General features: G+C 33.2%; 1 protein-coding gene and 1 long non-coding RNA gene across 11 annotated transcripts in view; both read left to right on the top strand.

Annotated features, from left to right (window-relative positions):
- Nucleotides 1–24,879, top strand: part of PIAS1 (protein inhibitor of activated STAT 1) — a 193,548-nt gene that overhangs the window by 28,259 nt on the left and 140,410 nt on the right. The window lies entirely within an intron of this gene.
- LOC141558073 (uncharacterized) lies at nucleotides 41–22,938 on the top strand. Its single transcript, XR_012486949.1, has 2 exons — nucleotides 41–7,595; nucleotides 10,627–22,938. It is a non-coding gene; the product is annotated as an uncharacterized LOC141558073 (long non-coding RNA).

The raw sequence follows: 24,879 nt of genomic DNA, 5'->3' as shown, positions 1-24,879 counted from the left end.
CGAGGGCTGGGAAGGCAGGGAGGTTAGGGGCAAGGTAGGGAGTAACCGGCTCTTCCTGACTGGGCTTGGATAGATGCAGTTCTGCTTGAATAATTGTGCTCTCCCAGCAGCCGTATTTAAGTTACCGATCTGTATTTTGTGGCGTCGAACCGGATACTCCCTTCTTCATAAGTGGCATTGCGTCTGCAAACCTGGTAGCCGGCACTCTCCTGGCTCGGGGAGGGGGGCTGACAATTTCTGTCAAAGAGTTAAAATTGGGACGTGCCATGCTAACATCTTAGGAAGGAGCCTTATTTAGAATAATTGATAGGATGAGTTCCACTCTAACGTGAAAGACTTGGGTGTTACCTCTATGTTTGTTGTAAAACCACGCATTAAAAAGTCCGTCTTCTGTTTGGGTGGGTACACACACACAGACACTCTCTCTCTCTCTCTCTCTCTCTCTCTCTCTCTCTCTCTCTCTCTCTCTCTCTCTCTCTCTCTCTCACTCTCACTCTCACTCTCTCTCTCTCTCTCTCACACACACACACACACACACACACACACACACACACACACACACACGCCTTGCTAGAAAAACATACTCTCTCCCCTCCCCAAATTAGTTGAGACATTAGCTTTGAGTTATTACATTCTTGAGTTTATTTCTGGTCTTACATTTATTTGAAAATACTTGAATTTTAGAGAATGTTTTATGCTTTCAAACTAGAGGGAATGTGTCATGGGAACATCTTAAAAAATGCTCATCAGGAAGTCTTTCGAATTCGAATGTTTGGAGAACTTTAATTGTAAAAAATATACTCGAGACCAAATTCTTAGAAATGTTTTGTATAGGTTTACATACTTGAAAATATAGTCAGTAGGTTGCTGTGATCTCTGCCTTCTATTCATCATTTGGGAACTCTTTGAACGTTGGCTAATGAGTTCTTTTATACGTGGATCACGGAATAAAAAGCAGGAAAGCTTGTGCTCTCTATATTGTCACCCTTGATGCTGTCCTAAGAAGCTAGTATGGAAAGCACATGCTGGGGAGGTTTCTTTCTTTGTTCTTTCCCATTTTAAGAAAATGCCTTTGGGGATAGAGCAGATCCCTGGTGTGATTCCTGTTAGATAAAATCTCTATTTACAAAAATGAACCAGTATTAGATTGAAGATAAATACCTGAAAAGGAACTGTCATCTTCACACCAAAAAAAAAAAAAAGGTATAAAATCTCTCCACTGGCTCAAATATAAATTTCATATTCATTTTTGCAAAGGAATTATTGGTGCCATGATGCCTCTCTTGTTTAATTTTAAGGAATTAAGTGTTATGATAAACTGTCATTGTGAGAAATAGAGGAATCTTAAAAGTTGTAAGTGTTTAATTGATGTAAATCACACAGACAAATCATATTAATATTTGATTACAGTTTAATTTGTCAACATTTTGGGAACTATCCAATCTTAGTGTTCCTTTAATTGAAAGATTTTTGTGTAGTGAAATTCAAATTACTGTTAGAAGAAATCTTAATTTCATTTTGATGGTTAAGTGGTAAGAAAATATTTTCATATATGTATATATATATATTTTTTTTTTTTTTGAGAAGGTACAACTAAACTTATGACTTTCTTAGATAAGTCAAGGCAAGGGGCTTTTTTTGAATCCTAGGCAAAAAATTACTTAACTTATAGAATTCAAATCCTGAGGAGGTTTTGAGCCCTATTCCTTAGCTTAAAAACCCAGTATAGATTTTGCTGTTGATTGTGATCATGGTTGTTTTTTTACCATGAAAAATGATGACCCCCTTTTAAAATTTATAATGGACTTAAAAGATCAGATGATTAAATTTGGACAGATCTACTTCGCTATTCATTATAGGCATACTATATCTAATATACTTCAGGATATTGCCAATAAAAATTTAGATTGAAAATTGTACCACACATCAAAATGAATCTTGTTTTCACATTTGTTCATGAAAGATACAGTCTTTCATTAGAGGTCTCTCATAAAAGATACTTGAAAAAATGTTGGGGGTGGGTGGGTGAGAGTTTTATTATATGGAATCTTAGATCAGGAGGTTATTAGGGCCAGATTTATTTTGGCAGCTAATAATCTGACAGCTTCATGTATCTCTACTCTGATACTTTAAAAAATATGTATTTGTACAGATGTTTTCAACATTAAAACTAAGACCAAATAGTATTGCTACTTTAAATCAGAAAAAAAAGAAAAAAGAAAAAGGTTTAGGTTTTTTTTTTAATATAGTTTAGCAGAATGCATGCATTTGGTAACAAAATTAAAGAATTTTTTAGGATAACCTCTAGGAATATGAGTAAATTCTGTTACACAAGATGGTTGTTAAATAATAGCCACTTAACTTTAATCTTTGTGGTTTTTAACTTGCTATTATTTTAGCTAGAAACATACATGTACAGCTGACAGCGTTCGTTGATTTTATTTAAATTGTCATAATTTGCCTTTAAGGTACCACATTTTGATAATTTTTATTTATGTCATGGTAAAGACAATATTTTAAAACAATATCTAAAAACGCTTCACTTTTCAAGTATTTCACATAATTGTTTTGAAATACCTCTTTCCCTTTCCTCTTTCTTTCTCCTCCTTGGTGGTTGTATTGTCTTTCTCTTCAATGAGACTCTTGTAATCCCTGTTGATTGCAGTAGTGCTTTAATACTGGGTCCATAGCTGATTAACCTTGGGTTTCTGCTGGTGAACTCTATCAACATGCTGCTCCAGGGTTTCTTGCTGAAGCTTTTGAAAGTTCAGGGTAATTGTACCCTTTCTTTCTTGTAGCTAGGGATAAAAATAAAGTAGGTCTGGTTGAAGCGGGAATTAGAAAGAATTGTTGAGACCCCAGATTTGAACTCTGGAAGATGAGGCTTCCAGATCCAAGCCTAGCTGCCTGTTAATAATTGGAGAAAATGCTAAAATTCAATGAGAAGTTAATGAAAATAAAAGTATGTTTCCCTCCCCTCCAAGTTCAAGAACCCTTAAAATCTATACATAGATCCCAGGTTAGAAATCCCTTACTTAAAAGGCATCAGTGGCTTGGGTAAGAGGTGATGATCTAGGAGTCTAGAGGGGATGGCTCTCTAAAGATGCAAAAGCGCAAAACCAAAATAAAAGATTCCTATTTTTAAGAAGTTTGTTCTACTAGGGAGAATATAACAAATAAATATATGGATAAATAAGTAAAAATTATGAATAAAATTACAAAGTCTTACTTTAGTAAGAAGAGAGCATTAATAGTTGAAGAGATATCTATCATTTACACTTCACTTTGAATGAATTTAAGCAAAAAAATTTTTAATCTGTATTTTACTTCTTTATGATTGTAGTTTACATATCTATAACTTTTTCATGCCATATTCTATTTGACTCTCAGAACAACCTGTGATACCAAGGGAGCATAGTATTCTTATATTACAAAGGAGACAACTGAGACTTTTGTGATTGGCCTAAAATCTCAAGTCTATTCATTCAGTGGTGGTAGGGCCTGAACTACGTGCCCAGCTTTTCTGTTGTTAGCGCTTTTCCTGGAATATTGCAATATCTGCCTAACAAGTCTATGCCTCAAAACCACCCTTCACACAGGACTCAGCAGATTTATGGTGTAATGGGATAGAGAGGTAGCCCCGAGTTCAAATTTAGCCTCAGATACTGCTTCAATTAATTAATCTATGAAATGGGATAATAATAGCACCTATTTCCCAATCTTGTTATTGTTAGTATTAGATAATATTTGCAAAACATTTGGAACATGTTTACTAAATCTTTGTTCCTTTTCAGCCATTCCTTTCACTTCATTCTGGACTAATTTTTCTAATGAACTACTATGATTCAAGTTATTCACCTGCTCAAATAGCACAAGTAAATCTGTCTGCTGAACTCCTTAAGCTGGCTTTCATGATCCCCACAATCTGCCTCCCAATTTGAAGATTTTAGTGTACTATAAAGAAACCATGTAGATCAGTGGTGTAATATGACAGTAAAAAAGAATGGGACTTTTTTGTATGGGCCATGAGATAAAAATGGTTTTTGTATTTTTAAATGCAGAAAAACTTCTTACCTCTAAGGCTGTACAAAATCAGCAGCAACAGGTCAAAATGGATTTTAAGTTTGCTCACTCCTCTGTTTTTGGCCATGGAAGGCAAAACTTTGAGAGAATGTGTAGAAGTTGCTTGCAAAAGTGAAAGGGGGTACCTTAATGGGGGCAGGAGTAACCAATGTTCAATTGCAATATGAAAGCTGTCTTCATGAACATTTGTTAGGTGTTGTAGTAGGGATTCTGGATTAATTGTGGGTTGGATTTGATGGTTGTTGAGGCTTCTTTTGCCCTGAAAGTTTGTTTCTTCTGATTATACAAGTTTCTTTTCTGCTCTTTTCTCTGTATCCCACTACTTTCCAAAATACAAAAGCTGTTTCAAACAGTGGTCTCCCCATTGTGATAACATCCTAGCAGCCATGTCATAGAATGTAAAGCTATAAAGGGATTTTAGATAATCAAGTCCAGGACTTCTTGATCTTCAGCTTTAAACACACACATTCTCATATATATATATATATAGAGTGTGTATGTGGTATGTATAACTATTTCATTATAATAGATTCCTTTTGTAATCCTACATACTTTATTTTATGCATTAAAAAACATAGTCTGAGAAGGGTTTACTATATTACCAAAGGAGTTTCATGACAAAAAAAGGCTAAGAATTTCTAATATTGTCCAGCTCTTCCATTTTACAGACAACAAGCCTAGAAATGTGAGAAGGAATGGTAGTAGGAAGAAGCAGAGATGGAATTCTTTAACATTCATTATTCTATTTTTTAGTGTTTAGTTAAGATCCTGAATAATGGCTGTAGGGAGGGAAAAAGGCTAACAATTTCTCCTCTTCTCATTGGAGAAGCATATTCTATACTTATTGCTTAATAGTAATAAAATAACCTTAAATCTTTATCTTGGTCCAGGGACTCAAAGTTTAAGGAAAAAACAAAACAAAACAAACTACTGTATAAAAAGAATAGTTAATGCATTACTTTCCATAGTTACTTTTTGGTTAGTTTTCATGTGTAAATTTATAAGCAATAATCAGATTTTTCCCACTTTTACTACCTGTCTTTCATTTTAGGAAACTCACCTGAGACTTCTTAGGAAATATAGGGAATGAATATTTTCATTAGATGAAATGTTCTTGATGGAGTTTGACTGTTCTTTAACTCTTGTTTTGCATATAGTGGGTTTATGTAATTTCCACTACCTCTAAGGCTGAGATTTCAAAAATTATAAAGAAAAGGCAATTTTACATAAGGTAAAAATAAGCTTTCTTTATAGTTATATCTGGATATACTTGACATTGAAAGAAAATTATGAAATGAGCTTAATTTAAATTTGTTTGCTTTGGAAAATTATTGTCAGACTCTGAGATACTACTACACACCTGTCAGATCGGCTAAGATGACAGGAAATAAAAATGATGAATGTTGGAGGGGATGTGGGAAAACTGGGACACTGATGCATTGTTGGTGAAACTGTGAACAGATCTAACTATTCTGGAGAGCAATTTGGAACTATGCTCAAAAAGTTATCAAACTGTTCATACCCAGCAGTGTTTCTACTGGGCTTATATCCCAAAGAAATCTTAAAGAAGGGAAAGGGACCCACATGTGCAAAATGTTTGTGACGGCCCTTTTTGTAGTGGCAAGAAACTGGAAACTGTGGGTGCCCATCAGTTTAGAGAATGGCTGAATAAATTATGGTATATGAATGTTATGGAACATTATTGTTCTGTAAGAAACAACCAACAGGATGATTTCAGAGAGACCTGGAGAGACTTATATGAACTGATGCTAAGTGAAATGAGCAGAAGCAGGAGATCATTATACCTGGCAACAAGAAGACTATATGATGATCAATTCTGATGGACATGGCTGTCTTCAACAATGAAATGATTTAAACTAGTTCCAATTGTTCAGTGATGAAAAAAAAAAAAAAAAAAAAACCCACAAATATATCCAGAGAGTGGTTTGTGGAAACTTGAGTGTGGACCACAGTATAGCATTTTCACACTTTCTGTTGATATTTGCTTGCATTTTGTTTCCCTTCTCAGGTTTTGTTTTTTTTTTTTTCCCTAGATCCGAACCGATTTTTCTTGTGCAGCAAGATAACTATGTAAATATGTATACATATATTGGATTTAACATATATTTTAACATATTTAACATGTATTGGGCTACTTGCCATTTAGGGGAAGGGATGGAGGGAAAGAGGGAAAAATTTGGAACAGAAAGTTTTGCAAGGGTCAATGTTGAAAAATTACCCATGCCTCTGTTTTGTAAATGCAAACCTTTAATAAAAATAAATAAATGAAAAATAAAAGAAAATTGTCAGGCATAGTAAGGTTTTATTTACCATGTTTTAGATCAGTTGATCAATAAGCATTTATTATTTATTGTATGTTAGGCACTCAGGAAGTAAAATAAAAAAATTAAACTGTGTCCCCAAGGAGCTTATGTTCTATAGCAGACAACAGATGCATAAAAATATATTTAGGGAAAAAATTTATATATATAGCCATCTTGGGATATTCCCTCAAAATTTTTTTAAGGCAAATAGTTAAGTAGTCAGTTATAAAAGATGCTCTTGATTAATCATATAGAAGAAATTAAAACTTAACAAAACTTCATTTAAAAAATTAGTAACAACTTTATTTTTAAAATATGGTTTAAAAACGAGACACTGCCTTTTTTTAGGGAGGTAGGGGGGTGAAATATCACAGAAGTTCTTACCCTTGTTTTGTATCCTTTTCACATAAAGTGAAATGCATAGGATTACAAAGGAAGCCAATTATGTCAAAATGCAGTTAATCAGAATATTTTTTAAAAAATGAATTCATGATTCCCCTAGATTGTATTAGGAGGTGACTGAGTATATCCTATATTCACACCTATTTATAAAACAAAATTAACCCCTGGGTGGTACTGAATGCCTCCCATAGGAAGAAATGGTAGTTGATCCATGATTTAAAGGAAAAGAGGGATTTTTTTTTCCTTCTATGCAAAACTTAATTCTGTATTATCTATGTTGTAACCCCCTCTCAAAAAAAAAAAAAAAAAAAAAAGACAAAAATAAAGTTTTAAAAGTATGCTTTAGAATGATTTCAGAGAGGCCTGGACAGATTTGTATGAACCAATGCTGATGCTAATTGAGTAGAACTAGGAGAACATTATACACAGTAACAGCAATATTATATGATGATCAATTCTGACGAACTTGGCCCTTTTCAACTATGAGCTGATTCAGGCCAGTTCCAATGGTCTTGTGATGAAGAGAGCCATCTGTACCCAGAGAGAGAACTGTCCAGACTGAGTGTGGATGAAACTTTTTTTTTCACTTTTTTAATTGTTTGCTTGCATTTTGTTTCTCACTTTTTTCCTTTTTGATCTGATTTTTCTTGTGCACCATCATAATTGTGGAAGTATGTATAGAAGAATTGTACAAATTTAACATGTACATGGATGGATTACTTGTTATCTAGCGGAGGGGATAAGGAGAAGGGAAGAAAAAAAATTGGAACACAAGTTTTTACAAAGGTGAATGTTGAAAATTATCTATGTATATGTTTTGCAAGTAAAAAGCTTTAATTAAAATTAAAAATAATTTTAAACGCATGCTTCGGTCTATACTCAAGAGTTCATTAGTTATTCTTGAGATCAATCGCATTTTTTTTTGTTTGTTTTATCATGGGTACTTTGGAATTGACTCATCAACTTGTACCAAACAGCTAAGTCTTTCACAATTGATTATTATAATGTTTTTGTTATTGTGTACAATGCTTTTCTGGTTCTGCTCACTTTGGTTTTCATCAGTTCATATAAATTTTCCCAGGTTTTTCTGAAACTATCTTTTTGTCATCTTTTATAGTACAGCAGTGTTACATCACAATCATATAACAACTTGTTTAGCCATTCCCCAGTTGATGGATATCCCCTCAATTTCCAAATCTTTGATTATATATAAAGAGCTGCTATAAAAATTTTTATGCCTCTAGGTGGAAGAAAGGATTCCAAGAGTCAGAGTTGAGGAGCCTAGGATACAATTGCTTATGCAAAGGTATTGAGGTGAGAGATGATGGAATTACCCAGGTGGATATGCATAGTTAATGAAGTGTAGTAAATTAATCTGGAAAGTTAAAGTAGAGCCAGATTATGAAATTCTAAGCAAGGAGTTTTTATTTGGTCCTAGAGAAAATAAGGAGCCACAACAACTTCTTGTAGCTGTTTGGAGGATGCGTTGGAAAAGAGAGACTTGTCAGTTTCCTTGCCTTCAAATCTCAGCTAAAGTTTCACATTCTACAAGAAGCTTTTTAGTCCTCCTTAATTTGTCTTTCCTCTGAGATTATCCCTAGTTTATCTTGTGTATACTTGATTATTATAGATTACTGACAAATGTTGAACTTGATAGGCACACTAATGAACTGTTGGTAAAGCTGTTTATTTGTTCAGCTATTCTGAAAAGCAGTTTGGAACTGTGCACAAACAGTTAATAAACTATTCATATTCTTTCACTAATGAGGTCTATATACCAAAAGATCAAAAGGAGAGGCAATATATGTAAAATATTTATAGTAGTATCTTTTATATGGTAGCCAAAAACCCCAAGAAACTAAAGGAATGTCATAAAGGATGGCTAAATAATTTAAAGCATATGAATGGAATGGATTATTATTGTATCTTTTAAGAAATGACAAAATGGATGGTTTCAGAGAAAGCTGGAGAGACTTATATGAACTGATACAGAATGAAATAAGCAGAACCAAGTAAAATTTCTGCAGTGACATCATTATTATAAAGAGAAACTGAAAATTTTAAAAGCTCTGATCATTGCTATAACAAACCTTGGTTCCAGAGAATCATAGATGGAGCTTATGCTACTCATCTCCCTAAAGGCAGAATTACACAGCAGAGAATTTTATATTTTGACCAGGAAGCAAACAATAAAAAAGCTCTGAAGTTTTGACATGGTCAGTCTTATGTCTCAGAAGATTATTTCAGCAGTTGTGTGCAAACTTTTTGATTGTGTCTTCCTAAGAGTAAAATAGATTGGGCATGCACCCTAAATGTGTATATGTACATTACCTATTTATAAATTATTTATATATAATACTGTACTAATAATTGTTAACATCATAAAAACTCTCACAAAAATCGAAGTTAAAAGATAAGATAATCCTAGAGTCACTTGGAAATAGGATAGGGAAGCAACATGGACAAATTGCTTTAGGAAATTTACATTGGTAGCCATGTAGAGAATATATTGCATTGGGAGCCAATTGCAGAAATTTAAGCAAGAACTAATAAAGAACTTAACTAAAGTGCTGGCTTATATAAGTAAAAGAAAGGGATGTCTAGTTAGAAAAGATAAAATTTAGCAACTGATTGAATCTGTGGGTTGAGGAGATTGAAGACAACAAAGTTGTGAAGTTAACCAACTCATAGAATAGTGGTGCTCTACAAAGATATAAGGAATTTTAAAAGAAAGGTTTTTAAGGCAGATCCTGTAACAAAAACATGCATGTCTGTTCATCTTAGGGTACTCATTCTATACTACCTAAAACAGGAATGGGAATTATGGGCCAAATTGGGGAATTATTTGCATTATCAACCACTGTCAAAGATAACCTGAAAGCTAGGTACAACAAAGTCCCATTTGAGTTCTACAAGTTGATAATTTTGTATGGTCTGTGAATGTTATAAATATCCAAGTGGCAGTTGGCAGAATAAAAGTTCTCTACTCCTGACCTAAAATAAAAGAAGGCTCTTAACTGGTTACTGTCCCACAGTTGAATATTCTACTTTAAAAGGGGTGTGCACTGCAGTCAGCCAGGCGATTTAGAAGGCAGTGGGTCTGTATGCTTGGGAGGGGGGAATTTCCCAATAGACCTGCAAAACTTGTGCTATGGGTTCCTGGGAAGAGAACTAGATTATAATTTCCATCTACGGCTGACTGCATCAAAATCGGGAAGTAGAGTGATGGGGCAGGTTGCAGAAGGGGGAAAGAGAAAAAGTAGAGTAGTATTGGAGGATGAGATGTTGGAATTGTACTGGAAACCAATCCCATGTTTGGGTATTATGAAAGCGCTGAATTCAACCCTCATTTCCACACTCCTTTTGGTTGGTTACAAACTCTTTGGGATCAAGTTAACATTCCTTTCCTCTCCCTAGACACCAGTTCCCCAAGTTCATTTTGGATACCATTGGTATCAGAGTGGTGGTTCTCAAATTGTGATCTTTAGACTCTTAGAAATCCCTAAAACTTTTTCAAAAGATCCTTGAGGTCAAAACTATTTTCATAGTAATATTAAGATGTTATTTGTCTGTTAAAATACTCTTTTTTTCATCTATCTATGTGAGGCTGGATTTTTTTAATACTTCAAAACAACATTGAAACAAAATGAACGTAGTAGACAGATGAATCTAGCCATCTTATGTCATCCTCTATATAATGTATAAGATACATTAAAGAGATTTGAAAAAAAATTATGTAAAACAGTACCACTCTTTTTGCTGATTTGTTTTAGAAAATATAGTCAATTATACTGTAATACATATTCTTAAATTGCAGCCATTGATTTCAGAAAAAGCCTGAAGAACTTACATGAACTGATGTTGAGCGAAGTGAAAAGAATCAGGAGAACATTGTATACAATAACAGCAATATTGTGTGATGATCAACTATAATAGACTTATCTCTTCTCAGCAATATGGTGATCCAAGACAATTCCAATAGACTTGGGATGCAAAATGCCATCCACATCCAGAGAGAGAACTATGGAGACGAATGTGGATCAAAGCATAGTGTCTATATCTTTTTTGTTTTCTTTTTCTTTTTTTTTTTTTTCCCTTTTGATATGATTTTTACTTGTACAGCATGACAAATGTGGAAATATGTTTAAAAAGAATGTACATGTATTCTACAATATACAGTTCCTACAATGAAAGGTCTCAGCTTTCAGTTTCTTTTCAGTTCTGCAGCTCTCAAATTTTTTGGTTTCAGAACCCAGTAGGGAGGGGTCTCTTGCTCAAGTCTTGGGAAGGGGGGAGATAAGGAAAGGAGGGAGAAAAAAAATTTGGAATAGAATCTTACAAAAATGAATGTTGAAATCTATCTCTATATGTGTTTGTTAAAATAAAATACTATTGAGGAAAAAAAGAAAAAGAAAATTACCAGAAAAGAACACTGATATTCAAAGATAATCAATTGCTCAACAAATTGCAGCCATGCAAAATCAGGCAATTAAAAAACCACAGGGCTTATGGGAAAAAAGGTAGAGGTATAGAACTCAACAACATCTGTACCAAAAAAGAGAGGAACCAAATAAAAATGGCAACACAGTTTTATGCATATTAAATGATTAAGACATGTATTTACTACAGTAAATAGTAGTGTTAGGAAAACAAGAGTCTGAAGCTCTGGGTTTGGGAAGGGTTACTGGGTTATCCCTTCTTCCAGTTACATCATCTACCACACCAGAAGATACATATTAAATATGGCACTTTACCTTGATAACAATAGGTATATCTTGTGAGTTATTGTGAAGTAGTCCAGCTATTTCTTGAAGAGGTAATCCTCTAACAGCAAATGTGAAAATAACTTATAGACATTTGTTTGTTATATCAATTAGGTTTCAGCAAATTTTAGTTTTCAAAACAAATGTTATAGCAGAAATGACATTTTTTAATAAAAATATTTATATGAACAGGAAGTTGGTGTACTATTTTCAAATAAACTTTAAAAATTTATCACTTTTAATTTCCAGTACAGTTAAATATTGATTTTAATCAAATAAAAATCCCTCAATTTTTATGAATATAAAGGAGTCCCAAAGCCAAGAGGAGACACTGAAAGCTGAGAGACTTGTCATTGTAGGAAAGGTCTAGTTCTAATTTGAGGTCTGGTAAATTCACTGAATGAATAACTTGAGTAGGTACCTTACCCTTCTCTGACCCTCAGTTTTCTCAATTGTAAAATGAGAGCTTTGGAATAAATATCTTCAGAAAGTAAAAATGTATTGAATTACTTTATTACACATAATCACAGACTATGCTACAAAGTATTCATTTCTTACAACATAGGTTATTCAGTTTTAACATGCATTGTAGTGTTATGACTTGTTTAATTTTAAAATTTTATTTTATTAGATATTTTTGTATTATGAACTTAGGCATCAACAAACACAAACATTTTGGTATTCAAAGAAGAGCAAAAAAAATTGTATATGAAATAGTACAATATAAATTAAATGTAATACAATTGTGCCAAAATTGCCATGTCTGCTTCTGACTTGTTTTATGTACTCTTAAGATATTTATCAATGCTCATGAAAATGTTTCATTCTGTATCCTTAGTCCATTGCTTTTTTACTCCCAAATGGTGAATGTCATAAGCCTTATCAGTCCCCTGAATTCATGACTTGTCACCACATTAACCAGTGTTTAGTTTTGTTTTTGTTTTTTTTTTTTTTTTTTTTAACAATTTTTGGAATGGGCCAGAGTTGTTTTTCTTTGCATTTTTTTTAAATTAACACAAAAGTGTTCTCATAGAAATGATCATTTTACTCTATTAGTTCATATAATTCTTCCCATTTTTCAATGACTTTGGCTTACTTGCCATTTTTAATGCTTTTAATGCTTTCACAGAAATAATAGTCAATTATATTCTTCTGCTACAATTTGTTCCCCAATTGATTTGCACCCATTTTGTTTTGAGCTGCTTGTTAAAAAAACAACAACAAAATCAACGTTGATAAATAATTATCCTGTCTGCTTTAAGGTTATTATATAGAACAGATGAAACAATTTATGTGAGAAGAGAGGTCATGTAAATGTGTACAGTATTGTTCTTATTAATAGTCAATTTCATAATAAATGTTATTTAATTAGGCATTAACATGTGCATGATGTGCTCAGTTCAAAATAAATATTATCCCTCTCTTCCAGAAACAAAGTTTAAAATTAATGGGAAACATTTCATACAATATGTTGGTAATGTCAGATGCAAGGTGGTGCTGACTTTGAAAGTTTAAAACTTATCAAAGTATAAGATGAGTTTTTAATCCTGTTGTAAGCAAAATGGCATAGATCTAAAAAACAATCTCTTGCTCTCTCCTCAGCAAACCAAAGATATGTAACATTATACTGCATTATCTGTATGTTTCCCATACAGGCGCTATTCCATTTCTTTATATGCCAAATGTATTTGCTATTTTATTTTTGTTTACATGATTAAAGGAAACAATCTTTTAATATTATTTACCCTTAGTATAGTAACATTAATACATTTTATCCTTAGTATAGTAACAGTTGTTAAGATCTTTAAATATTTTATATGTATATCACAGTTTTATTAGAATTCAGTGCTGCCAGATACACATAATGAAAAATCGAACAAATAAAATTAAAATAATTTTGGATAAACTATTCTGGAAATATCATTACAGATTAGGTGAACCTCCTATGCAGTCACAAAATAATAGTTGAGAGTAAATTAAACTGCCCCAGAATCTTAATTTTGAAAATTTAGACTCCTAGAAAAAAAAATTAAAATCCATACAGTTTATTCAAATGTGTTGGAAGTTCTTACCATATACTTATAGAAAACAAGCCTTTTCCTACCAAAAAATAATTTGCAGAGAATCCAGTAATACATCTCTAGCTTGAAGACTCAGCTTTCAATTAGAAAACTCACACATTAGCTAAACATAAAAGATAATCACTACTGCCTGAAACTTAGTGCTGAATAACTCGCTATGGACCTTGCATTATAGCACATCACAATGGCTCTGGTGGTCAGAGAAAGCTTAAATTGGAACTTAAATCAGGTAGGATCTGAATAGGCCTCTAGGGAGGAGATATATTTCAGAAAGTGGTCACAGCTTGAATACATGTAAGGCAGGAATATGTAAATCTATCAACCAGCTTTGCTAAACAGCTTTCTACATCCTGGGGTTATAAAGAAAGAATGAAACAATTCTGACCATACAGTGTAAAAAAGATTTCTTGTTTAGGTTATGGACTAGATTAAATGGTCTTGAGTTCCTATCATTCTAAAAGGACCATGCTGGAAATTAATATACATAGAATCTCTCAAGGTTTTTGACATTTAAGTCTGTTTGTCTCATTGTAGAGTTGAAGCAACTGAGGCCTGAAGAGGTAAATTAACTCACATGTTAAATTAGTGGAAGAAATGGAACTATAACCCTGGTGTCCTGATTTATCGGGCTTTACCACCTCTATGGCTCCCCCATCGGGAGGTAAAATTGGAATGGTAGATGGGATAAATTATTAGGACTTTACATAACCACATTATACAGTATAGGATTTACAAGGTTCTACAGAGTAGCTAAAGACTTTGCATATACAGTATCATTTGATCCTTACAATCTTGGTAAGAAGAGCTACAAGTATCCACATTTTATAGATGAGAAAACTGAGGCCAGGAGAGGTTAAATTGATTTGCCCAAGAATACAAGTGTCAGATTCAGTAAAGACCTAAGTTCCCTTTTGCCTGTAAATTAGCATCAAACTGATAGGCCCAGCCCTATTATAGATTACTTCACAGACCTGATATAGCAAAGTTAAACATGTCATTTCACATCATTAGCTTTGCACAAGCTTTTTCTTGGGCTTAGAATCCATGGCCTCTTCATTTCCGCCTTTTAGAATCCTTATTTTCCTCAAAATACACCACAAATGCCCTTTTCCTATGTGTATATCTCTAATGCCTTTCCCTACCAGTTTCTAGTGCCTTTCTCCCAAAATTATTCTGAATATACTTTACATTGTTTAATAATAGGGCGACTAGGTGGCACATGGGATAGTGCCAAGCCAAATTGAGAAGATTTGATTCATCTTCTTGAGTTCCAAACTCATTTCAGACACTTAGTAACTTTATAACCTGGGCAAGGCATTTAATCCTTTTTGCTCAATTTCTGATTTGTAAAATAAACCTCGGAGAAGGAAATGCTAAATCTTTGCTAAGAAAACATCAAATAGGGTCATGAAGAGTTGGAGGTGAAAATAAGTGAACAACAATGAAAAAAAAAATTTAGTTAACGTTACTATAGCTCTTATTGTGTGCCAGGCACTGTGCTAAGTGCTTTACAGTTGTCTCATTGGATCTCTCAACAATCCTTGTAGGTAGATGCTGTTATTATCTTCCTTTTACAAATAAGGAAACTAAGGCAAGTGAATTAAATGACTTGCCCAAGGTCATAATAGCTAATAAATGTCTTGAGATTCCTGACTCTGCTGCCCTTTCACTGGTTTATATGTGTTTGAGTTGTACCTCTCTAAACTCCGTGAGGATTCAAATTTTTCATTGCTTGCTTTTTATCCCACTTCCTGGGAAAAGGAAAAAATCCTTGTAACAATTATGCATAGTCAAACAAAAGAAATTCCTTCTTTGGCCAGGTCTAAAAATAGATCTTGTCCTGAATCTTGTTGGGAGGTGGATAGTGTTCCCTAGAATAGTCTTTGTCTTTCAGAATTGTTTATCTTTACAATATTGCCTTCTCTATGTAAGTGCTGTCAATGTCTATAGTTGGTCCAGATCTTCTGGACCCTGGGCCCAAGTCTCTCTATTCCCTCCGTAGTCCAAAAGATCCGAGTTCAAATGTGGCTGTAGACACTAGATATGTGATCTTGGGACAATTTACTTAATAGCTGTTTTGTCTTAATTTCCTCAACTATGAAATGAGGATAACGCCATCAGGTATACTTCCCAGGGTCTTGAGTAAAGAGACACTTTTTCTAAAGCAAAAGTTTCTTAAAACTTTTTTCACTACTGCCCCCTTTTTGCCTGAGAAATGTTTACAGCACCCTAGGTAAGATATATAAAATAGATACACAAGTCCAACTTTTGCTAATCATAAGTCATAGTTTCGCAGCTCTCACATTCACTTTTGAAACCCCATATGGGGTCAAGAACCTCAGTTTGTGAAGTTGGGTTCTAAAGAGCTTAGCACAGTGCCTTGAACATACTAGATACTAAATAAATGTTTATTTTCTTCTTTCCACCTCCTGCCCCCTATCAATTCATAACAATTTTCCCAGGTGTCTCTGAAACCATCTCTTTCATCATTTCTTCTGTCCATGTAATAAATATTTAAACTGAATGGAATTAAACTATTTGTTTTCCTTGATTGTAAGGGATGAAACAGCATGGATTGATATAAATTCAAAGACATAGTTGACCTAATTTTAATAGTAAATCACACTCGTGTGGTTTTCCTGTATTAACTTGGTAAGTGGTTGATAAAAATATTACCATTTTACAAATGGAAAAATTGGTAACAAATCTATTAACATTTGAATTCTGAATTAACATTCTGAATAACAGTTTCTCCTGGTAAGTGTCAGAATGGAATTTGAATCCCTTTCTTTTGACTCTTAAGTCCACTTCAACAGTTTAATTCCCATTAATTTGAGAGAAGGAAAATAAGGTAGAAAGTTATTTTAACTTCTTAGTACTAGCTGGCATAAAGATTATAACTTATGAAATTGTCCCACAGATCTTTTACAACACTCTTTTTGTCAGCCAGGTTCACAATTACACTTAATCCTTGCCTTTTTATCTGTTCTCCCAATCTGATATCCAATCAGTTGCCAATTTTGTTGATTCTTCCTCCATAATATTTCCATTGTCTATTCTAATTCAGACCATGACAGTCTTCTAAGTGGTTTCTTTTGTCTCTAGGCTATGCCTTTTCAATTGGTCTTCCATACCGGTGGCAAATTGAGATTCCTAAAGCACACATTTGATTGTGTTACTCATCTGCTTAAGAATCTTAGCATTTCAAGCTTCTCACATCCTAGCGAGTCTACCTTTCCTATATTTCTGAAAAGTTTTTTCCTTTACCTAGTCTACATTTCACCTAAACAGGTCATCTTGCTTTTCCGTAAACATAGCATTCCATCTCCCATCTTTGTGGTCTTTGCACTGCCTGATTATTATACATAAAATGAATTAACTCCTCATCTCTGCCCTGCAGGAACTATATGGTTTTGGGTTTTTTTTGCACAGTATATTGTAGTGTTTGGTTATGCTTTGTTGAATTAAACTCACCAATGAGGAAACTGAGAACCATTTTAAAAATGATGAGGTTTCAGTATATAATAACTTGTATTTACATAGTTATTTCCCATATAACTGCAAGTTAAAATATTCTTTGAATAATAATCTTAGAGATTATATGTCTTCATAGCAGGAAGCAATAAATTCCATTCAAAATAATTAAAGAATATACAAAATATTTAGGAGACTATTTACCAAATCACAGTATTCACTGTATACTAAATATAGCTACAAAGCACTCATTGCAGAAGGACAGGTCTAGATAATAGGAAGAATATTAACAGCCTAATGTCAGGCTATTGCAATATAATAAAAAAAAGTGCTACTTAAATCAATTGACTTATTTTGTGCCACATCAAAGTACCAAAGAATTACTTTATAGAATTCTTCAAAACAATAACAATTCTTCTGGAGGAACAAAAGGTCAAGAATTTAAAAAAAAATAACAAAGTTGAGTAAAATTGGGTACCTAAATCTTAAACTATATCACAAATCATCTAAACTATTTAAATAGAGATCGATTATGGGAACAAATGAAATACCCAACAGAAAGAAGCAAACTACATGGTAGCATATGATTCAGTAAATCTGATCTATTACTAGGATGATGATTCATTATTTTGGGGGGGAGAAAAAAACATGGGAAAACTGAACAACAATCTGCAAGGAACTAGGTATAGGTTAATAATTCACAACATTTTTTGAGATTTAAATAGGTATGTAACATAGATATAAAAAGTCACATCATAAGCATAATTAATGGTACCAGGAAGGAAATAATCTTTTGTGCCTTAGGATGAGGTAAGAATTCTTGACCAAAGAGGGGGTAGATAGTTTCACAGTAGTTTCACAGTATGATGACATAAAAAAGTTTTTGTTAGGATTAGGAGAGAAACAATTGAGGGGGAGGGGGAAAATCTTGCAATAAAGGTATGATATTCAAGATATATCTTTGTTCTTTATGTAAGAACAAGAACCATTTCCTAGGAGGATATTGCAGTGTCAGGAATCAATGGGGAAAACCTGAATTCAAATGAAACCTCAAACATTTATTGTGTAACCCTGGTCAAGTTCACTTAATCTTTGTTTGCCTTAGTTTCTTCAGTTATAAAATGGAGATGATAATAGCATTTAACTTCCACTATGAGGATCAAATTAAATTATGTTTGGTTTTCATTGTTTAAAATTTCAATAATATTTTTCCAAATACTTGTAAAGATAGTTTTCAACATTCATTTTTGTAAGACTTTATGTTCCATTTTTTTCCCCTCTCCCTTAGCTCTCCCCTCTTCAAGACAGCAAGTAATTTGATACAGATTAAATATACACAATTCTTTTAAACATACTTCCATATTCGGCATGTTGTGCAAGAAAAATCAGACCAAAAGAGAGAAAGAAAAAAAAAGTGAAAATACTATGCTTCCATCCATATTCAGTTTTCATAGTTCCCTCTCTGGTTGTAGATGACATTTTGCATCCCACATCTGTTGGTAGTCTCTTGAGTCACCTTATTGTTAAGAGCCAAGTCCATCATAGTTGATCATCACATAATCTTGTATGCAAATTTTCACTCCTCATTCTACTTATCATTAGTTTATGTTAAGTCTTTACAGACTTTTGTGAAATCAGTCTGCTCATCATTTCTTATAGAGCAATAATATTGCATTATATTCATATACCATGCTTTATTTAGCCATTCCTCAACTGATAGGTATCCACTTAATTTTCCATTTTCTTGCCACTACAAAAAGACCTTATGCAAATATTTTTACATGTGTGGGTCTTTTTTTCTCTTTTATGATCTCTCTGGGATACGTAATGACAGTGCTGGATCAAAGGGTGGATCAGTTCACAACTCCACTCACAATGTATGAGTGTTCCAGTTTTCCCAAAACCCTTCCAACATCATTTTTTCATCTTAGCCAATGTAAGAGGTCTAAAATGGTACCTCAAGAGCTTTCTTAATTTGTATTCCTCTAAACAATACTGATTTAGAACATTTTTTCATATGACTAGAAGTGGCTTTAATTTTTTCATCTGAAAAATTACCTATTCATATCCCTTAACCCTTTATCAATTGGAAAATGACTTGTCTTATAAATTTGACTTAATTTTCTATATATTTGAGAAATAAGGCCTTTATCAGAAACACTGGCTGTAAAACCTTTTACCCAGCTTTCTGCTTTCTTTCTAATCTTGGCTGCATTGACTTTGCTTATGCAAAACACTTTTTAATTTAATGTAATCAAATTTATCCATTTTGCATTTCATAATGTTCTCTAGTTCTTCTTTGGTCATGAATTCTAACCTTCACAGATCTGACAGGTAGACTATCTCTTGCTCTCCTAATTTGCTTAAAGTGTTACCTTTTATGTATCACCATTCTTCCTAATTTGTTTATATACCCATTTTGACCATATCTTGGCATAAGGTATTAGATGCTGGCCAATGTCTAGTTTCTGCCATACTATTAACTTAGCAATTTTTTTCAGATAATTAGCTATTAAACCACAAACTGGAATCTTTGGACATATCAAACACTTGATTATTATAGTCACTGACTATTGTGTCTTATGTACCTAACCATTCCACTGATCCATTGGTCTATTTCTTAGCCAGTACCAAATGGTTTTGATGACTGCTGGAGGATTTGATATAGCTAGGCCACCTTCCTTCATCCTCCTCTCCCTCCCAGTAATTTCCTTGGTATTCTTGATCTTTTGTTCTTACAGATGAATTTTATTATTTTTTAATAATTTTTTTGCAGTTTGATTGGTATGGCACTGAATAGGTAGCTTAATTTAGGTAGAATTGCCATTTTTATTATATTAGTGTGGCCTATCCTAACTTTATTTGTGTGAAAAGTGTTTTGTAATTGTGTTCATAGGTTCCTGGCATTATCTTGACATATAGACACCCACATATTTTAAATTATCTATAGTTATTTTAAATGGGATTTTTCTTTTTATCTCTTGCTGCTAGGCTTTGTTGGTAACATATAGAAATGCTAATGATTTATGTGAATTTATTTTATATTTTACAAATTTGCCAAAGTTGTTAATTGTTTCTAGTAGCTTTTTAATGGATTCTCTAGGATTTTTAAAGTATGCCATCATTTCATCTGCAAAGAGTAATAATTTTGTTTTCTTATTACCTATTCTAATTCCTTCCTTTTTTTTTTTTTTTTCTTTTATTGCTCAAGCTAACATTTCTAGTACAATACTGAATAATAGTGGTGATAGTGGGCAACCTTGATTCACCGCTGATCTTATTGGGACTGCTTCTAACTTATTCCCATTACATATAATGCTTGTTGATGGTTTTAGATCTGTTTTAAAGAAAACTTCATTTATTGTTTGTTATCTAATGTTTTTGTTAGGAATATGGGTGTTGTATTTTGTCAAATGCTTATTGTGCATCTTTTGAGATAGTTGTATGATCTGTGTTAGTTTTATTACTGCTATGGTCAGTTGTATTGATAGTTTTTTTGATACTGAGTCAGCCCTGCATTCTTGGTATAAATTCCACTTTGTCATAGTGTATTATCCTGCTGATAAGTTGCTGTAGATTTCTATATTTGTAAAGTGCTTAGCATGGTGCTTGGCACATGTTTCAGTTGTGTCCAACTCTTTGTGACCCCATTTGGGCGTTTATTGACAAAGATAATAGAGAAGTTTGCTATTTCTTTCATTACATCTCATTTTACAGATGAGAAAACTGAGGTAAACAGTAAAGTGACTTGCTCAAGGTCACACAGGCAATACAAGTCTGAAGTAAAATTTGAACTCAGGTCTTCTTGATTCAAGGTTTGGCACTCTTTCCACTTTGCTACCAAACTGCTCTGTTTATTGATTTTTATGTTTATTAGTTGGTGTATAAATGTCAGCCATCATCATTATCCAACCAAAAAAAAAAAAAATGGTTAGAGGATATGAACCTGCATTTCTTAAAGGAAGAAGTTCATGCTTTCATCAATCATATAAATGTTATCAAAAGACCCACTGGAATGGAGTAGGATCAGGGAGTAAGCCCTAATGAACTGCTTTTGGCACTATCCCTGGGTTGAAAAGCTAGTCTAAGAGTAGTAAAGGGATTGAAGGAAGAATCCTTTATTTAGTTCTCCCTTAGAAGTAGATGTACTCCCAACAAGAACACAATGAATACAGAATCAGGAGCAAACTTTATATTTCATTTGATTCCTTACACCTCCCTACAAAGTTCTAATTGGTTGGATTTACAGTCAGAGCTTCTCATTACTGGTCAACTTTAAGATCGGAATTACAATTAAGTCAGATTTACAATCAGAGTTACAATTGGTGTTACAATTTACAATCCTCTTTATTCTTGGATTCCATGTCAAAAAAGGCTTGTGTCCTGACATTGACCTTAGCTGGTTTGAGACAATTTAAGCCTGAGTCCTTTTGTCAGGAACTTTGTTGTTTAGCCAGTTCCTTGACATTCGTGTTGATTGGTTGGAGATATTTTACTCCTTCCTTCTTATTTTGATAATATCTGTAGAAACCTAGCTTCTTGTTCTCCTCATATGAAAATCCTCCACATCACTAATAAGAGAAATATAAATTAAAACTCTTGAGATTCTACTTCATACCTATCGTATTGGCAAAGAAAATCTCAGTTGTTGGAAGGATTTCAATAAGACAGGTGATTTATTCATTGAGTGTTTAAGTTGAGAATTTTTAAAAAGTAAGTATATATCTTAAAGGTTCCTTGTTGCAGCATTTTAAAGATTCTTAACATTTTAGATCTTAGAGCTTCTCCTAAGGAGGTAAATTAATTCAACTACAGTTTTCCTTTTATGTTGTCTTATTTCCTTTCCCAACATGTGAAGATAATTCCTTTTTTTAATCATTTTGGAAAAATTATCACTTGCTAATTCCTTATTCCAGTGTATATTTTCCTTGTAATTGGTGTGAGTAAAAATAATAGAGGTAGTAAGGAAAAATAAGGCTGGGAAGGTAGTGTTGGCTAAGGTCATATCATAGAGAAAATGTGAAGCCGCTATGTTATTTAAGTTTTGCAGCCACAAAAGACTGCTCATCTCAAAGGTGAAAAGCACTGTATTAATATGGATCTTAGTTCTAGGTGTTTCATTGCTTTAAGCCTAACTTTAGAAATACAGTCACATTTTAGCAATTCATTTGACTTGGAAAGATGTTTTTAAATCATTACTTAAAAACTTGAATTTGTGGTTTCACAAACATTGATATTCCCTTCATTATGTGGATGTCCATCCATAATCCATAGTGGATGATCTCAAATCATAAACCATGACCAGCTTCTCCTCTGACTTGCTATAAATCTTCCGCACTTCACTTGGTTGGAGGCTAACATGTGTTTTCACAGACAATGTCATTATAATACAAAAACTTTTACAAGTTCTGCCATTCTAGAAGGATTCCTGGCAGCTAGTTTATTGTCTGCTTTCTGAGGATCAGCATAGCTAAAAACTGCAAGTCTTATCTCTCCTAACCTAGCCACTTATTGATGATTTTTTTTGACAATTGAAATTAGTAAAATTATAAACATACTATTTCAATTATTATAGCAGTTTTTAAATAAAGCTTTTTATTTTCAAAACATATGCATGGATAATTTGACAACTTTAACCATTGAATAGCCTTGTGTTTCAGACTTTTCCTCCTTCCCCTCACCCCCTCCCCTAGTTGGCAGGCAATCCAGTATATGTTAAACCTGTTAAAATATGTTAAAACCAATATGTATAAACATATTTATACAATTCTCTTGCTGCACAAGAAAAATCAAATAATAAAAAAAAAGAAAGTAAATGAGTAAGAAAACAAAATGCAAGCAAACAACAACAAAAAAGTGAGAATGTAATGTTGTGAACCACATTCATTTCCCACAATCCTCTCTTTGGGTGCAGATGACTCTCTTCATCACAAAATCATTGGAACTGGCATCAATCATCTCCTTGTTGGAGAGTCTCATTCATCAGAATTGATCGTCATATAATATTGATGTTGTATGGTAGTTTTTAAAAAAATTCTTTCCCCTCCCCCACTAATTGGCCTGTTATGCTGAAATAAAGAATTGACTTATTTGTAATTATTTTGTGTTCAGTGCTTCTGCCACAATCTTTGAACTCTTGATTTTTTTGAAAAGTGCCTTAAATAGTTTCATTTGCAGCAATAATTTATGTAGCCAGTCCTTTCTTTTAGTTCAAAAGTAAACTTTAGTTCAACATTAAATTCTGAATTAGAGCTTTGATATATTGTATATTGTTTTCTTGAGTGGTTGGAAATATCAGGATAATGTGGTTTTTAAGTGAAGATTTTTTTTCTTCAAGCAAACTTTTAAAATCTAGCTTTTTTAAAGTTTCTAAACTATTAAAAGCTGTTAACCTGGTATGTTCATTATTAAAAACATATTTACTCCTGCAAACTGGAGGAGGAACAGAATTTGAAGAGGTAGGAATAGGGTTTGTCTTTTTGATGACTGGAAAACTGAATAAACAAATTTAAGGCTATTCCAGAGGTAGATATACTACTTAACCCCCCCCCCAAAAAAAAAACACCAAGTTGTGTTAAATTGCAAACTTCTTTTTAATTGTAGCACTGAGAATATTTCAGTGCAGAAGTAGATCTCGCCCTGCATGTGATCAAATGCTTGCTTTTTTTGTTTAAAACTAGCTTTTCTTTAAATTTTTTGGTTAGCATTTTTAGATTTTAGAGCTTATGACAAGTTAAAAATTGTTGGTACTGATCAGATGACATTTTGACTTCTCTAGCTCCCTGCTGAGGCTGCTGCTGATGGTTCTAGGCATTGTTGGCAGTAGGACATAGAGAGATAACAGAGGAAACCTGTTTAGCAATGGCCATCACAGATTCCTTTGCCTTAGTGATAATAGCTAACATTTATTAAATACCCATGATATGTCAGGTACTGTGCTAAGTAAGCATTTTACAAATATTATCAATCTGGGAGATAGATACTCTTATTTTTCCCATTTTACAGAGGAGGAAATGAAGCACAGATGTTAAGTGATTTGCCCAAAGAGACATACTAGAACATTGTAAACAGGTAATAAATATTTGAGTCAGTTGACTCTTTGTATTTCCCATAGCACCACAGTCTTTTTCTGCCTTTTTAGGATGCATTGTTTTCCAAGAGTTGACCTATTTGCTATCTCTTGCATCTTGATAACTTTCCTGATCTACAACCCCAAATACCTTACAAACAATTGTACACACATTGTTTCCTCCAAAAAAACATAAGCTTTTTTTTGGGGGGGGGGATTAAAAAGGTGTTCACACTATCATTAGTGTCTTTTTCCCCTAGTATAGTGCTTGGCATATAGCGGTTTCTTAATGTTTGTTGATTGATTTGTAGTGCTGTGGGAAATACAAAGATAAATGAGAATTTAACTTGAATTCTTATAAAAGAGTCGTATTTTTAACTGAAACCATGAGACAACATGGAGACAGTTAAGAGAATTTAAGAGATAATGTATAGTTTTATTTTCCAATTAGAGAAGATGAGATTTGATTGTCATTTGTTCAGATTCACACAGTTAGCATTCTTTTTACCAGGCTATATAATATCATATTGTGATAGGAATTAAAAGGAGAGACAAATCACTTTTGAATAGGGTGATTCTGGGAAAGCTTAATGGTATATAGAAGATTACTTTTGACCTGGGTATTAATAGATATTGGTGTGTGACAAATTTCATTCTAATAGCATCAGCAAAAACTAGGGTAG

The sequence above is a fragment of the Sminthopsis crassicaudata genome, chromosome 2 (genome assembly GCF_048593235.1).
Source record: "Sminthopsis crassicaudata isolate SCR6 chromosome 2, ASM4859323v1, whole genome shotgun sequence".
Lineage (NCBI taxonomy): Eukaryota > Metazoa > Chordata > Mammalia > Dasyuromorphia > Dasyuridae > Sminthopsis > Sminthopsis crassicaudata.
This window is presented reverse-complemented; position numbering and strand designations above follow the sequence as displayed.